This window comes from Furipterus horrens, unplaced genomic scaffold, assembly GCF_987537825.1.
Source record: "Furipterus horrens unplaced genomic scaffold, mFurHor1.1.pri manual_scaffold_6, whole genome shotgun sequence".
Classification (NCBI taxonomy): domain Eukaryota; kingdom Metazoa; phylum Chordata; class Mammalia; order Chiroptera; family Furipteridae; genus Furipterus; species Furipterus horrens.
The window spans coordinates 26,031,826-26,048,500 of NW_028327176.1; positions in this window are offsets into that span (position 1 = coordinate 26,031,826).

Genomic DNA, 16,675 nt, shown 5'->3' on the forward strand with positions numbered 1-16,675 from the left:
GATGAGGAGAGGCAAATGGTATGCCTCGGCATGCTAATAATGTTCTTAACCAGGGTGGTGACTATTTTTTAATTATTTATTAAGTTCATATATAATTTTATATTGCTAGTGTGTTTTTTATGGCAATATAAATTTATAAGTTAATATAGAAAAAGAAACTAAAACTTAGAGGTTTTGCAGAGGTCATTATTATTCAACAATTATTTCATGTGTTCCTCTACATTTTACCATCTCTTTGGAAATTAGTTTGTGGCCAGTGTGATTATTTCTGGCTAATGAACTATTAGCAGAAGTCATATGTGTCCCTCTGGTCTGAAGCACTTCAAAACAGGCATAAGTTCTCCATATTCTCTCCTCCCCTGCTGTGCAGGTTGAAAGAGTGAAACCACAAAATGTAGACACACTGGATTCACGGATACCAGCATGGAAGGCAGACATTCTGCAGCACTGCTGGACCCTCGGTGCCTGAATGAGAAGCAAACTTCATGTTTAAAGCCACTAAGAGCATAGGATTTAAATGTTTCTGTACCATAGCCCAGCCTAAGTGACCAACACAAATAAGAACTAAAAATATTAAGCAATAGACCCCTCAGATTTTTTTTAAAAGAGAAATGTGAAATAGAGGTACAGTGACATGGAAAATAAAAGGAGAAGGTCTAGTACATGTCTAATTATAATTCCGTAAGAAAGCTCTCCACTTAGAATAGAAGGAAAAGTAAAATTCGTAAGAGACATTGGCTCTGGATCATTCAGAATTGTTTAAAGAAAGCATTCCTCAAATTCAGGAAATCCCAGATGAAGGAAAAGAAATCCACGCCTAAACATGGAGCTACAGAACATCAAAGACAAAGAAAAGGTATTAAAAAGTATACAAAGAGAAACATCCCACTACCTATAAAGAAACAGCAATTTAGTCTGTCCGCTGACTTCTGCAAGCCAACAGACAGTAAGATAGCATCTTCAAAATATTAAGAGAAAAATTAAATAAATAAATAAATTTGCAAAACCTCTCTCATCGCTCCAGATACTCTTTACCATGTTCTGTTTTTTTCACTTAGTACATATTACCTTGTAAAATGTTGTATAATTTACTTACCATATCTACTGTTTATTGGCTCCCTCACTAGAATGTAACCTTCATGAATATCTTACCTAGTTAAGCAATTTTCAACCAGTGTGCCACAAGAATTTTTAAAACATGCAATACCTGACCATTTAGTCAAGGGCACTGATCCTTTTTCCCTTAGATTGTCAAATTAAAAAAATGACAACAGCCAACACAAAAATAGCCATCCAGTGTGAAGGAATCAAAATTATACTTATTTTTTTGTCATATTGGCAATAAATTTTTATATATTTCTGGTGTGCCACAAAATTTTAGTAATTGGTTTATGTGTGCCATGGAAAAGGTTGAAAATCTCAACAGATGCTGAAATAAAGAAGGGAAGTTAAGTAATTTCATTTGAAAGACAATAGCAGAAAGCACAGTGAGAGGCTGGGGAGTGAGAGAGGAAAGGGAAGAAAGCCAACATAGTGTACAAAAGTGAGCAGCTTACTACTAGAGAAACACGTTCCAACCCACCTTGATTCCCTGGAAAAATTGGGTGGGGTGTGCATCCCACACTTCAATGATTGAGGATCACTCATGGACACTTACTCTACAACATTTCTAAACTCCCTATATGGCCTAGCTTGCATCAGTGGCTAGAGAACATCAGGCCAAGAGATGCAGAAAATATTAGTGTATGTGGAAACTGTCCGCCAGAGACCTCAAAGAGAAATATGAAGGGCAGGTACCAACCACCCTGCTACCATAGAGATCTGTGTGTATGTGTATTTGGGGGAGGGGTTGTTTGTTTTTTAATTAATTTATTTTTATTTAAGTATAGTTGGTAAATAATATTAATTACACTTGTTTCAGGTGTACAATTTTGATACCTTACAATGTGATCCACACAGTAATTCTAGTAATCATCCGTCACTGTACAGACTTATCACAATAATACCCTTTCCCCACCCCCTACCCTCTGGTAACCATCCATTGGTCTCTGTTTCTATGAGTCTGTTTTTGTTTTCTTTAGTTTGTTCATTTGCGGGGTTTTTTTTAATTCTACATATAAGTGAAAACATGGTATTTGTCTTTCTCTTACTTATTTCACTTAGCATGATACCCTCTAGGTCCACCCATGATGTTTAAATTAATACATCGCAAAGGTTGAGAAAAGCTTCTGGCACATAGCAGGCAAACAAAAAAATTATGTTGACTACTGTTGAATAAATAAAGGGTCAATAAAGAAATCACATAAAACTAGAAAATATGTACACATGTAACTAAACAAAAGATTCCCACATGTCATAACTTGTGAGATATAACTAACATAGTACTTTGAGATAAATGGATAGCCAGAAATCCTTAAGTGATTGTTAAGAAAGACTAAAAACTAAAAGTCTAAGCATTCAATTTAAGTTACTAGAAAAAGAACAATAAAATAAGATCAAAGAAATCCAAAAAAAGATAAGGATAAGAACAAAAATAAATTAAAACAGACAATAAAAGTATGATTTTAAAAACTAATTAAGCCAAAATCTGCTTTTTGTTTCCTAATTACAAATTAAATTCAAGTTGTTAAAAGAATCTTCAAATTGGTATTGTATTACCCATAATATTCTTTTTTTTTTTCATCCTCTGTTGGGTTCTTATTTTAATCAGAGTCTGGTTTATTTGTGCTTTCTCTTTAGCTCTCTTTTTTTTTTCCTTGATTAATATTACTAAGATTCCCATCAATTGAGAATTCTCATCAGCATCTTCATACAAAGAAAATCCCAGACCCAGAAGGCTTTATAGGCAAGTTTCTACCAAATGTTCAAAGAACAAACTATTCTAATTTTGTGCAAATTTTTCCAAAGACCACAAAAAAAAAAAAGGAATTGTTCAAAGAGACTATTCAGTTAGCTATTGCTACAATAATGCTCAGTATATTGTGTGTTATTGGCACAAGAAGTAAAAATAGATCAATAAAAATAAGCAAAAATTCAAGAACAGAACTTTGCATATATACAAACATCATATTTGGTAGAGATAGACAGAGGAACAGGAAGAACCATGTAGTAAATTGTGCTGAAGCAAATGGTTTTTCATATGGAAAAAAATTAAATTGAATTGAAGGATGTAAATAAAAAGAACAGACCTTAAAGAAGTTTTAGAAAAAAATGTAGGTGAATTTCTTTATGAACTCCAGATAAATAATAAATTTTTTAACAGGACAAAAAAGCACAGACCCTAAAGGAAAAGACTAATAAATTCAACTACTTTAAAAGTAAGAACTGGTAGAAATAATTTGCAGCACATATAATCTACAAAGGAGTTTAAAAAACCGCAAACAAAATAAAAATAAAAGCCTATCAGGAAAAATGGACAAAAGGCAAGCAGACACTTCACAGAAGCAGAAACACAAATGCAAATTTTGAGAAGGCACTCTCTCACATCAGATATCAAAATGTAAATCAAATCATGACATTTCATTTTAAATGCACCAAACTGACAAAAATTAAATAGCCAAACAATAAAGTGCTGATGCAAAGGGAATTTTCATACACTAATGAAATGGTGAGAATATAAATTGATATGACTACTTTGGAAAACAATTTGTCTAGCAAATTTTATCTAGTAAAATCAATTTGTCTAGCAAAAAAATAGTAATTATCTAGCAAAATGGAAATCCACATACCCATCACTCATCATTTTCCATTCCAAAGATTAAAATCCAGAGGGAGTTTTGCATATATTTACCAGAAGACATGTATAAATGTATTTAGAACATTATTGTTTTTAATGACAAAGTAAAGAAAAACTAGAAAACAACTCAAATTCTTACCAGGAGAAGAAATAAATGAACTAGCAAGGGTTCAAAGAACACATGAATAAATTATAGCGACATGCACCAACATGAATTAATCTAACATAAAAAGTGAACAAAGCAAGTCTCAGAATATATACAATATATTTCCTTTCATAAATGTCAAAAACATGCAAATGTAAGCAAAACATTATTTGAGAACATAAAAGGTAAGGCTATAAAAAAATAAGGAAATGCTAACCACAAAACTAAAGATTGTTGTTAACTCTGGGAGTGAAGAGGAAGAGGGATACAACTGAAAAGAGGTACACTGTGTCCTTCGTAGGTACTGGAAAATCTATGTATACACGTTACTACCTTAACTATTATTAATTTTTTTTAATTCCTCCCTCAGCCCTGACTGGTGTGGCTCAGTGGCTTGATGACCAGCCTGTAAACCAAAGGATCACCGGTTTGATTCCCAGTCAGGGCACATGCCTGGGTTGAGGGCCAGGTTCTCCAGCTGGGAGTGCATGAGAGGCAACTACACATTGATGTTTCTCTCCCTCTCTTTCCCTCTCCCATCCTCCCTCTCTAGAAATAAATAAATAAAATCTTTAAAAAAAAAATTCCTTCCTCACAAGTTATTTTAACACACCAATCCACAAACAGCAGCTATAGTCTTAGCACTTGTCTAAAATCACATGCAATTGTCTAAGGAAAGAAGATAAGGGAGAATGAAAGTCCTGTCCTTCTACAGTTCTCATTACATAGTGTGGGTTCAACTCACCATCAGTAACATCTCCATACAGTTCTTGGTATTATTACACATTGAAAAAACTCCATGGCTGGACCCTTCCTGACTATTACCGACAAGAGAAAAGACCTACAGCAACATACTGCAGAATTATGTCTTCACCAGGCATATGCTGCAGGAATACAACGTATTACATAGGCACACCAAAAAAAATTTACTCTATTTTACCCTGTATTTGAATTAAAATTTAAGTCTATTATGTAACAGTATATCAATTAGGTAAAAATCTATTTTTAGAAACTCATTAAACTAAGAAAAATTATGTCTGTCAGTTTCTTTTAAAGGTTAGCAGTTACTTATATAGAGCTAAGTATTAACATAGCCTACAACACAGCCGAGCCACACTTACATATTTACCTAAGAGAAATGAAAACGTGTCCACAAAATGTCCATAGGTCCAAAAAAGACCTTCTCAACCACCTCTTTACATAATAACCAAACACTGCAAACAATCCAAATGTCCACCAACAGAAGATCAGATAAACTAATGGTGGTACATTTATACAATGAAACACTATTCAAGAAAAATTTACTGAGACACATAACAATGTGAATGAATCTTAAATTTTTATATTTGGCAAAAAGTAGCCAGATACAGAGTATACACTATACAATTCCACTTGCATGAAATTCAGAAGTATCAAATTCAACCTATAGTGATTGCCTATGCGTTTGAGAATTAATTGGAAATGAGCACAGGGAACTTCCTGGAGTGACAGAAATGTTCAGCATCTTGATTCTTACTGTGGTAATATGGGGTAATTTATCAAAACTCACAGACTCATATACTGAAGGTCTGTTCATTTCTCCATATATAAATTTTATCTTAAAAGGATATGAAACTTTGAATGTTACATATCAGGTGAAATATTTTATTTTGGTAAACAACTACTCTATCTCTAATCTCTGGAATGGGAAAAAAAACTTTTTCTACTGTATTTGTCTCATTACAAGGGTATTTTTCAGTCAGCCTTTTAAGAAAAAAGGCCCCTGGGGAAATCATGAATGGATGTACTAAGGCTTCTTTGGAAAGGCATGCAGCAGTTTTGTAGATACATTAAAACTAATAGTAAAAAATGGATTCGGTATAAGGGGGATAAATGGAGATAGAAAAAATACAATAAAAAATAGATTCTAGAGTGTTTCTTTGTTGGCACAAATTATTGGAAATGATCTACTGTCACCAAAGTTCTCAACTAGTCATGAAACTGAAATACATAGTGTAAACTAGAAGGAATATAGAATGCAAGAAGAAACTAAGTCCAAAAACCTTGAGATTTGTAGTGTAGTTGAAAAAATTGTTTCCCAAGGTGAAAATGATTAGCAAAATATAAGACAATAACAGTAGGCAAAATTCATTGTAAGCATTCTCTTTACTATTTAACTCCAAGCTGCATAGTTAAGTTAAAAATAAAATCTAAAGGCAAAATACAAGACATTCGGTAGCTAAACATGGGACCCTGTGTTGTATGAAGTAAGGCACTCTAAAATTAGTATCTGGGTTACTCATACCCTCATCTACCTCCAACTGCAACTGCACACACACACACACACACACACACACACAGAGTTTATTAAGCCTTTCCAGATCCAGACAATAAATTTAGTGATTGCTATTGAGAAACAAAAATACGTATAAAAAGCTGCAGCTTTCTTAGCAAGGGAAATAAAATTTAAGACCCACAGTGTACTTTGAAGCTGACATTTTGCTGCAGTCAAAAAGCACTTTGGAGATTATTTCTTAGTGATGATTTATGTCTGTTGCTAAGCACTAAGTTGATATTATTTTTCAAGATTCATCACTCTGTGCCACTCTGGACATTAACAATGGATATGAGAAAGGAAATAGGCCTCCACAAGAGGCAATTAGGGACAGTGGGTAGAAGTTAAGAGCCACCAATATCAGTGCAAAATGAGGAAGACAATTCTCATACTAAGACAATGAATGGGCTGCCTTAGTTCATCATGATTCATGAGTCACCTAACCCAGATGACAACTTCCAGGATTGCTGTAGATGCAAAAAAATACATAGAGTGGTTAAGAGAATGGTTAAGAGAATGTTCTTTGAATAAACACGGCTCTTCGGTTTAAAGGCTAAACCCATCATCTACAAGCTGTCTGAATTTGGCCAAAAAGTGCAATTAGCAACTCCAAGCTGGTTGTCCTCACCCTCTCAAATCCTGGGGCGGATTAAACGAGACAGTATGTGAGAAGGGCAGATGAAATATATATTTTGAAGACTGATGAGAAAGTAGGGTTACTTATTTATGGTTTAATAACATTTTATACATTAAAACTAAAGAGATGTGGTTCTTTGATTTAGAACAAAAGTATGTGATCACTGCCACTTTATTTGAAGCACTGATCACTCTTCTTTTTAATTTACTGAACACAGAAATTGGCCCGAGGCCGTGTTGTACAAAGTAACTGAAGGATTGGAAATGTGCAGTTTTCATAAAATCAAACATGTTTGCAGTGATACATGAGGATCCTGTGGCAGGAATGCGGGCAAAAGGCTGGGAGTTTTAAGCAAAGGACTATCAAGAGGCCAAAGAAAGAAGAAAAGCTTCAGGAGGAGCCGGCCTGGGCTGGTGGGGGCTCCTGAGGAGCTTGCTTTCAGCTTCCGAGCCTTCAGCACAGCCTCTCCTGAGGCACCATTGATTTACCTTGTTCTAGGCTTTGTTTCTCCATGAGAAAATTGTCAGGACCACTTCGGTTGCTGGAGGATGTGTTTAATATAAAATAGACCAATGTTAATCTTCTCCATACTAGGAATATTTGGGGGGAGCAAACATGTTATTATGTCTTATAGCAAAACTAGTATTGTCTTTTTTGCAAAATGGTGATCTCTGGTTCTATTGTAGTAGAGAGAGAGGAATGGCAAGATTAGATTGCTTGTATGTTCTTGACTGTAATTTTCCTCCAGAGCAACCGAAAGGTTCATGGGAATCCTTTGCAGATAAGCATGCAGACCCTAGGAAAATGCTAAGTCTTCAAGGTCATATCTGGACAATCCTTTCTACTCCTTTTCCCTTAAAAGAGGCTATGCTTGTTTTTATTTTGAGTCAAGATCCTTCATTCTCGTGTGTCAACTCATCCAGACCTATTGTCATTTTAAATATTTCATTTTTCATTATGGAATAAAGGACTTTATTTTTAGTTTTAAAATATAGAGCACTTGGGGAAAATGCTGATCTGTGTGTTGAGGTAGTTGTGTCATAGGAAGGAAACAAGAGGATCTCTATCCTTTATCTTTCCTTTAAAAAAAAATAAATCATACTGTCACTACACTGACCCTGAGAGTCATTTTCTAGGTCATTTTCAAAAAGTTATAGAGCCCAAATTAAAAAGGGGGGAACTAAAGCTTAGCTCTTCTTCTTCATGTCCCACCCCTTCCCTCATGGGACCATACTATTTTTTCATATGAAGAATTATAAGCCTATGTTGGCTCTTCGTTTCAAGTATTTCTCAAATGTTTTAGAAGCAAGACAATTTTTGCAAAAGTATCTTCTATGGTCCCCGTTTCTCCCCTGTCTAATTGATGTCATTATTTATCTCCCCTGAGATCTCCAGATGATGGGAATACATTGTTAATGCTCTGTCTCGTGTACCAACCATCTCAACTTGAGTCTCTCCCTGAACTCTCCATTCCTACTGTTACATGATAACCAAGTACCTACCCCCAAGCAAATGGCCCAAAGCTTCACAGGCCAAATTTGATCTGACTCAATTCTTTCAAGTTACTAGCAAGTCCAGAACAATAAGGGAGCTGCTAAGAAAAACAGGATGGGCTCAGAGCTTATTCCATCCTACGACAAGAATAAGCCCCAGCCTTGTCCACAGTGACTCAGGTAGACAAGGAGCTCCTTGTGACTTTTAAAAGACAGCATTCATTCTAATTATCTCTTTTTCTTTTTGTCAATATTAGGAGCTTTTATTCTGTGCCATGGATTAGCAAAGTTAATAGAATCTCCTTTCCTAAAGTTTACATTAACTTTTTAACCATCTGTACCAGCCAAGCCTGTGAAAATTATGCTTAACGTTATTAATAAATTTTTATTTAAAATATTAATAAATAAGACCCTGGCTGCTGTGGCTCAGTGGATTGAGCATCGGCCTGCGAGCCAAGTGTCGCTGGTTCGATTCCCAGTCAGGGCACATGACTAGGTTGCACGTCAGGTCCCCAGATGGGGACGCGAGTGAGAGGCAACCACACAGTGATGTTTCTCTCCCTCTCTTTCTCCTTTCCCCTCTAAATAAATAAATAAATAAACTAATTAATTAATTAATTTTTTAAAATATTAATAAATAATTAACAGAAGATGAATTCACAGATGGGTATTAGCTTGTCAAGCCTTTAAATAACAGATTTCTGTTTATTGCATTGAATATCACTAAGTAAATTGATAAACATTTTTAACTTCTTGCTTTCTTAGAAAACAGCACCTTCAGATGACTTAAACTGAAAATAGGAGCAAAAATGATTTCTCCTTATGTCAGGTGAATACAGACCAGGCTCCAAATTACTATGGCATTTGTGCAGTAAGAGGGCAGCACCCTGATAGTTCATTAGTATCTGATATGAAGATAAAATTTACTAGTGATATTTGGGAAGGAGATTACCATTCAAAACAAAACACTTGGAAATATTTAATTTGAAGAAATTTAAAGAAAAAAATCAGCCATCTTTTCAGTGGGCTGCTTTCATTTAAACAGTACAGTATAACAGGGAATTCAACCCAGTATGATTTTTAAATTCTCTTTTCAATATTCAGGCCCGCAAAGGACAGCCATGTCCTACATTGAAAGGTAATGCTTATTGCTAATGTATTGAAGTGGTTTGGGTTACAGTGTCTTACACAGAAACCCACCACATCAGAAAAGACTATGTTCTATGGCTTCTCACAGAAAAGAAAGGTCTCTATCTAGTGATGACACAAAATGCTTTGGACAGACATACTCTCTCTTCAAACACCCTGTGTTCCAATGCTGTTTCAGTGTTTCTGATTACATTGGGGATAAAATCTGAACACCATCTAATTTCATGTTTATTAGGAAGGTATAATCTCAGCTGAATTGATATGAAGAATATGGAGTGATAACTGAGAATAAAGATAGTAAAACTCATATGAGGGTAAACAGAAACTCCTATGCTCTCAAAATTTAAGACTGTTTTCACTACTGAGACAGAGAGACAGAAAGAGAGAATAATTTAAAGAATTAAGCATATAGGATCAATTTATTCAAAAAGGAATTGTTGAGTGTCTAAGCACGTTAAACCAAGTACTATTCTAGGCACTTAGGATACATTAATAAACCAAACAAAGATTCCTGCCCTCATATAACTTACATTCTAGCTGAGGAAAACAGATGATAAGTAATAGACATAGCAAATAATTAAACCATGTAGAATGTAATGTAATAAGGTGTTATGTGCCTAAGGGGAGACAAAGTAGACTAGGCTGAGAGAGACTAGAACTGCCACATTTAGGTAGGGATAAAGATGGCGGTCAGGTTAAAGTTCATGAGAAGGTGATGTTAAACAAAGATTGATAAAAGTTTGTCCTTAGTAGTAGATCATTCACTGAAGAGCCAAAAAAGATGAAAAATTTAAGGCAGGTGTTTTGTCATAAGAGCTGTGTCTATGAATCTATAAATATATGCATCTGTGTATATTTATTTTCTCTCAATAGAAATAAAACTTTTCCTGTAAGCATTAGATCTAACATTCTTTTAGGGGTTATATTTTTAATGTGATATTTTCAACCTGACCTTTTATTAACAGTTATGTGTAAGTACAAGTAATTAACATTTGATCTTTAGAAATTGTGTTATGAAAAATTAGGTGACAGATGTATTCAACCTACATACTGAACCTATACCATGTGCTGTGCTAGATATTGCACAGCAATTTTAATTATATGATCAATGACCTTAAGATTTTGCAGTCTACTATTATTAATTGCTGATACTTATTAATGTTCCACATTTATTACTATACCAGGCACTGATCCAAGTGCTTTATACTATTAATTCACATTACCTTCATAACAAGATTATGAGACATAATTTTTTTTTAATCTCAGTGAGGAAACTGAGGCCAAGTGTAGTTCAGTGTCTTGCTCTAGGCAACAAACCTAGTCAGCTAAAAATCCAAGATTTGAACCCAAGCAGTGTGCACTGCAGTTGGCTCTCTGAGTCTAAGAGGACAGAGATCAGTAGACAGACATGTTCAATGAGATAATAGTAAAACATGTGCAGATGACACTTAGATCTGCCTAAAGGGAGGCGAACATCAGCATCCTCTTTTGAGTTCATGTGCTAGTTTTCAGGGAAGCCTGCATTTCAGCATGTCAATTACCACCAGTTTTGCAGCAGAGGCAGTAAAAGATAGGAAGAACTTCAAGCAACCTCAAGCAGAAGCAGGGAGCATGGCTCTGATGGCATCAAGGGCTGAAGAGTCCCTCCTGACACCCGCCCACCAGACATGGTCCCCGTGGGCTGAGCCAAGTCAATTCTGGTGCTCTCCATTCCTTTATAGGCAAATGCCCCCCAGAAACAGCTCTCTGTCATAGACAATTCTTCAGTTACAAAATCATGTTTAGCAAAGTAATATAATTTTTGCTGTCTTGGCACATTTACATGATGTTTATTTGCCTTTTTACAAGTGTTTTCAATTAAAATACTCCTGGACAAGAGTACTTTATGTATCCTATTAACTATATCATATAAAGTTAAGAAATTGCCCCCAGTAATATTGTTTCAATGTTTTTAATGAGAACTAGTAAAATGGCTATAAAGTTTAAACAGCTTTAGAAAAAATTAAAAGTATTAGAATTTGTGCTCTAAGATTAACAAATAAACATTATTGATCTACTTACCAAATTAGTACTGTTTTATAATTGCAGAGCAGAGCATAATTAAAGATTATTAAGCCTTAGATAAGGAATTTATAGAAATAATATATTAAAACAATCAATTAAGTTGACATTATCCTGCCATTTTTTTTTTTTGTAATCTGCTAAACTGTATTACTTAGCTGCTGCTAGATAGAAGAAAATCTCATATGAGGATAGATTTAAGGTGTCGCATTTATCATACATATTAGTGTGTTATTCAATATTTGTCATCAGATTGATAAGAGATGAAACATAAGCAACATTTTTAAAATAAGCTCCATAGACTCTTTCTCTGAGAGTGCATCACTTATACTTTCATAGTAATATCCAGTGTTAATATCCAGGAGTTAAACTTCTGATAACCCAAACCATTCAGGATATATCATATTCAGTAAGGAAGGCTATCACAAGATCTGTGCGCTTCGTTCCATAGGTGTCATGTGTTTCCCAGGCAAATTTCTTGGTGGAGAAAACAAGAAAGTGTTATATGCCAGTATCTCAAGGAGGCAAAAACAACTAAAGAGAAAGGATAATAAAATAAACTTGAAAAAGCTGGCGGTGTAGAATCACATTGAATAGGCACCAACAACCTTAATATTTCTTAAGGACCTCACAATACAATAACTGACATTTATCACTGAGAAGTACAAATTGATAGTTACAAAATAGTCTTGGGGATGTAAAACACAGCACGGGAAATATATATATAGTCAATACTATTGTAATAACTATGTATGGTGCCAGGTAGATATAGGAAATATCAGGGCAATCATTTTGTAAAGTACATGATTGTCTAACCACTGTATGTACACCTGTAACTAATATAAAATAATATTATATGTAAATGGTAGCTGAAAAAATAAAGAAAAAAAGATCCAGACAGGAGACATATACATGGCCTTGGCAGCAAAAATAATAATAATAATTGGCATTCATAATAACACACTCTACCATCAAGAAGTGGTTAAATCATACTCATTATTCACTATTTACCAAAGGATGAGTGTGTTACAATTTCTATTAAATGGTTGCAAATGTTTAAAAACTGAGAACTTCAAAGTGTCAGTGTGACTAAACTCATATGGATTATTTCTTCCAAAATACCACACCAACAAGATGAAGCTTTTATATCAAGGGTAAATTGTGAAGATGCTAATTAGGAATCCAAAAACATGAGTGCTGGTTTACGCCACTTACTTCAGGACAGGACAGTTCTAGCAACCTCCCAGAGTCCCTTGCTTGTCATCTGCAACTTTGCAAACACCTGTCCTCCCTGCCAAAAAAGATGTTTATAAGAACTAAAAAAGCCCTGACCAGTGTGGCTCAGCTGGTTGGGCATCGTTCTGCAAGGTGAGGGGCTGCCAGTTCGATTCCTGGTCAGGTCACACGCCTGGGTTACAGGTTCAGTCCCCGGTTGGGGTGTGTACCAAAGGCAACTGATCTATGTTTCCCCCTTGCATCAATGTTTCTCTCCCTCTCTCTCCTTCCCTCCCCCTCTCTCTAAAAATAAGTAAATAAAATCTTTTCTAAAAAAGAATTAAAAGAGTTTTTTACATGAGAATACTGTCAAAAGTAGAGGAGCTTCCTCAAAACAAGAAATTATTATCACTAAATAAGTTGTAATAAAAAATTTATCCCTAATACTTCTCATTAGGTCAGTCTAATGATATCTTCCATAATAAAAATGATAATACTTCATTTTGACTTGAAGACCATATGACTAGTAGTGATCTAGCCAATGGTGACAACACAAAGAAGCTGGCTACAGCATTGCCCACACATTTATAGGTTTTATTAAAAGTTATTTTTCTCAGTCCTATATTTGAATTTGGGTAAATTAAACCTTTTCCTTTGTTATAATAAACACAAAGTGAATTAATCACCAACTTTCCATCACTGACTACCACCAGCAGCTATGAGATCATCTACTCACTTTAGCATTTTAGAATGAAAATTTAAAAGTGCACAGACTTCCTTCCCCAACCTCAGTTTCCTTCTTCAAATTTTCTCAACTTAATTCCATGCCCTTTTCTGACAACAAAGGATCTCAGATTGACTGCCCAAACTGCTAGTCAGTTCTACTGAGAATTCCTCCTGAGAAGGTACTGGACATGCAGAAAGGAAATCAGACACAGAGCTGACAGCAGGAAGGTGCAGAGGGTTCTGTGGGGAGCACATGGCACAGAGGGACGGTGGGGGAACCAAACCCTGATCTCATGTCAGCACTCTGAAGGGGTCTTCGAGAAGGGAGGGGGTGAAGACAGTTTTAAGAGGCAACATGCTTCCATCAGTTTTCTATTGCTGACACAGATCACCACAAACACAGTGGCTTAAAAAACACATTTATAACCTTACAGTTCTATGTAGGTTAACAAGTCTGACACAAATTTTGCCAGGTTAACATCAAGGTGTCATTTTTTTGTAAACTCAAAGATCCATTTCTTCCAGCTTCTAGAGGCCCCCACATCCTTGATTCATGGCCCCATCCTCCAGCTCCAAAGCCAGAAATGGCAGGTTAAGTGCTTCTCACATAACATCACTCTGACTTCTTCTGCCTCCCTCTTCCATGTATAAGGACTCTTGTGATTAGATTGGGCTCACCAGGAAAATCCAGGATAATCTCCCCCGTCTCAACTTGAATCACACCTGCAAAGCCCCTTTTGCCATGTAACATAACGTAGTCACGGGTTCCAAGGACTAGGACGTGGGCATCTCTGGTGGAAGGAGGGGGTGACATTGTTCTTCCTGCCACAGTGCTATAGGTAAAAAGTCATTTGGCAAGAAGGTATCACTGTTTTATTCCAATCTCGCTCCCCTCAGCCAGCTTTCCTTCCACAGAGCTGTAAAAGAACTTGAAAACACTGATCACATTATGTCTCTCCCCTGCTCAGACTCTGTTAGTGGCTTCTTGCCCCCCTGAACAAATGCCACACTCTTTATCACAGACCATGAGAGTCTACATAACTTAGCCCACTGGGTTTAAAACTTCTTGCCCTGGTACCCATAGTAAGAAATTCATTTTTAAATCATAACCTAGCATGTACTACATGCATGTATATATGTCTGGTTTTACAAACCAGTATTCATCCTTGCTATATACTATGCTCTCTGATACTTTCAATTCTGAGTCATTCTTTTTTAAATTTATTTTTAATGCTGCTGCTTGCAACCCACTATGAACTGTGACTCTTGGTTTGGAAACTCTGATCTGGCCCTACCTTTTCTCAAGGTCCAACTCCTGACATTGTTATCACACTCTCTCAGAACTAGACACACTGACGTCCTACCTCAGGAGAACCTCTGGTGGAAATCTTTTCCCCAGAACATCTCAGGGCCTGCTCCCTCACCTCATCTGCGTGTCTGCTCAGTTTTTCCTTTATCAAGATCCCCCCTGATCAGCCCACCTGTGATAACCCTTCTCCCCACCTCCAGCATTCTTTTCTATCCCTTATCTTGCTTTAGTTTGTATTCACAACACTTATTACTGCTTTGTGTATTATTTCTTTGTCTCTTCTCACCCACTGCAGTGAAAAATCTGCCAAGACTGTCTTGTTCCTGATGCAATCCTAGTGCTTGAACAGGGTCTCCTAACACACAGGACAAACTCAAGAATTAGTTCTAGGATGTCTAAGTAAAATATGAGTGAGCAAGTAAACAGGTTGGTAGAACTAAGACTATATGAGTTATTAAAAGAAATTACTAGTGTTACATTACAATTTATATAATTAACTATGAACATTGTTAATTACCATTTATTGATTATCTATACCATGTCAGATACTATGCAGGGCATCTTAAATAAGTTGTTTGTAATTATCACAACAGCTCTGTGAAGTATTTATTTTTTCAGATGGTGAAATGGAAGCTCAGAGATAAGTTTCCAGTCCAAGGTTATATGATCTGTGAAAACAGCCAATTTTTTTTAGTATATAGCATTTGCTGTCAGGCATTGTCCTGAGCAGTTTATGTGGAGGTTCTGTTACTGTTACCATTTTACAGATTAGGAAACTGAGGCACATGACTTGCTCCAAGTTGAAGGGTTTATAAGTAAGTGGTGGCACCAGAAATTCAGCACAGGCAGTCTGGGCCCAGCACCTACACTCAGTGCTCAAAGTGAGGTCCAAACACCAACAGATCAGCATCCTCTGGAAGCGCACTAGGGATACAGAACGTCACTCCCCATCCCAGGCCCGCATTCCAATAAAACCCCCAGGTTATTCATATACACGGCTGGAAAGCTCTGCACTCAACCAACCACACTGCCTCTCAGGCAGGCAAGCAAAGGTGGACAGAAATAACTTTATGACAGTAGGACTATAAATAACATTTTACTGTAATTATTAAATGTAGTTTTACATGAATTTAACAGAAATGTAATAAACTGAAAAGTCTAAAGGAAACTGCTGAACTTCAGATAAATGACTGTTCACCCCAAAACATTATATTCCATTGGGTAAGAACAAAAGAGTACATTAAGAGACTAAAACCATGGTATTTTCCTTTATTCTGAACCTTGTGTTTCAGCTTTACATCACATCAATCAACTCCCCGTAATGAAAAACGAGATGTCAAAATTCTTCCCTTCTTCCCCATTTCCTCCTCTTTTCCCTACCTCCACATTTATCTTGGTATTTTACTATTTTTTCACTAAGATATGTAACATTTCCATTCTATTATACCACTATAACCCCTAGTTATTTAGTGTTAATTCAATGTTTCCTTGGATTCAATGATCCTGCCACAATTCAATGTGCCTTTAAATACTTTCTCCATTTCTGAGTTCAATATTTTGACTAATCCTATGACTAGCTGGGGACTTTTTGTTTGCTTTGTTTTCTGTCAAGTAGTGCTACTTAAAAGGGATTATGGGTATCAGATTCTATAAATTCTTTCATCTTTAAGAATGTTCACCTGCTGCCTTTATAAATAAATAAAAACTTGGCCAACTATATTATATGGGATCATACATTTCTCCAGACCTCTGTAGACATTGCTGCTTTGTCTTCAAAATTTCCTCATGCCATCTTTATCTTTGTTATTTGTGTGTGTGATAACATTTAACATGAGATATACCCCCTAAGCCAAATCTTAAGTATACAATACAGTATCGTTATCTTACTTT